Source organism: Gavialis gangeticus, unplaced genomic scaffold (genome assembly GCF_001723915.1).
Source record: "Gavialis gangeticus isolate Ggan-Ray unplaced genomic scaffold, GavGan_comp1, whole genome shotgun sequence".
Lineage (NCBI taxonomy): Eukaryota > Metazoa > Chordata > Crocodylia > Gavialidae > Gavialis > Gavialis gangeticus.
The window spans coordinates 15,668,473-15,670,588 of NW_017729032.1; positions in this window are offsets into that span (position 1 = coordinate 15,668,473).

Consider the following 2,116-nt stretch of genomic DNA (forward strand, 5'->3'; position numbering starts at 1 on the left):
CAGGGGCAAGGCAAGCCCCTCCCAGCTGTTACCTGATTGGTAGAAATGTCCACCAATCCAAAGTGTCCTTCTCCAAGCTGGACTTACCAGGCAAAAGAAGTGAGCCCGCCATACTTGTCATAGGTCAGGGAGCACTGGGCTGGCCACTAGCTGAGGCAGCACCATGGCCCCTGTTCCCTTGCTTTCCCAGCTCTGCGGCTCAGCAATGCTTTTTCCCCATCTCTCAAGATTCCCATGGAAACCCTTAAGTCAAAGCTGTGAGATCTGGGGCAGGTCAGGTAAAGGAGATGCCTCTTGCCCACTGCACTTGCTTACCCTCTTCATGGTTTGGCCAACTGCTAACAAAATGGATTGGTTTGTTATCTAATATGTATTATTTTTTATGCACTTTAAGAAATAAATTCATTTTTGAAATGGGGTACTGCTAAACTCAGAAAAGTTACAATGGGGAGCCTTGAGTCCAGAAAAGTTGAGAACCACTGTCCTATCTTCATCTCTCTCCCCTAACGTGATTCTTCTTTCCATTGTACGCTCTCTTTTCTGTCCATCCTTTGCATTCTTCCCCAAACCCTTTATCTAGCAGTATGTTGGTATCTTATAAATTATATTTAACCTTGTAAGACTGATCCAATCTTTTTGTCATCCCAGATTCTTTTTTTAATGGTCAAAAGTAGACAATTAAAACGTTAAAAGCACAGAAACGTCCAAAAACTTTAGAACCAGGTTTAGAGAGCTGATGATCAAGCACCACTGGGGTTAAAAGGCTTTTAGAAAAAGAATATTAATTTTAGTCTGAATATTCAGGCTGAGGAAAGAGCTGCTCCACCACCAGCAGTTCAGGATTGAAATTAGTTTCTTTGACCTCTTCAAAAGAAGAGACTTGTTTTTTAAATATATTTCTGCTCTCCTCCTCAAAAGACATGGAAGAGGATGGAGCAGGTTGGTCCAATCTGGAGATCAGTGAGTAGTGAGAGTTATCTCTGTGAGTCATTGTCACCTCTTGTACAACTTCTACAGCTCTTAATTTTGACTGTGCAATTTGCTTTTGAGCATAATCACGTCAAAGCAACATGTGAGCAGCAGAGAGGCAACAGAGGTTATATCATGGGACTAGAAAACAAGAAATCTGTATGCTAGTCCTGATTCTGCTACTGCTTCAGTGTTTGAACTGGGGGGAAGTCACATCACCTCCCTGTGCCTTGGGGTTTTTTGTTTCCATCTGTAAAATGAGAATAATAATATGTATTTACCTTTACAAAGCACCTTGAGACCATGGCATGAACACTTATGTATATTCCTACTATTCTGTTCCTCTTCTATATTTAAATTGCTTCTTCAGTAGTACCTGACCCATTTGCAAGCTTAGACAGGAGCCTAAAATGGGCAAGTCTTCATCTGAATACTCAAAGGCAGAACACAATACTTTAAGTGAGGCATACTATGTGAGATTTGGGCCACACGTTTTCTAGAAAGTGGGAGCATCTACATTTTAGCATGCTGGTTACAGACTGTTCTCAGCCAAGAGAAAGCAAACCCATGTAATGATTGTGTAGGATGAAGAGTGGAAAAAAGAACGTTAAAATTAAGCACAAGCATTCCTCAGGAGGGCAGGGGTGGAAGTTAGAAAAGCTATTGCACCTAAGACCTCTCCAATAAAGAGTTTGATTGCTACTGTGACATGAACATGTTTTATAATTGGGTCAGGAGTGACTGAATTGCACCTGGGCAAGTCTGCTGTCATGCAGGCTATGAGGTCATGCACACATTTCCTTGCTTGGCATTTCTATGGCCAGGGACAAATGGAACCCATGGTCCAGGAATGGTCAGGCATCGTCCCAGTATCATCCATACCAGTGCTAATTGCCCAAATGAAAACATAGGATATGGTTAAGGTGGAAACAGCAAAAGTCCCTTTAAGAATGTGCACTGCTTTTCAGTCACAGTTTAAATGGTTTGCTTCTCATTGGCACTTGAACTCTGTCCAACACACTCAAGTGTAAATTAATTGTTTCAGAAATGCAGCATTAATGGTACATTAGGGGGGGGAAAGGGTTCTGAATTTACACCAGACCCTGAACAAGGAAGATCAAAGGAAAACAGTGTTACCCTTAAAACA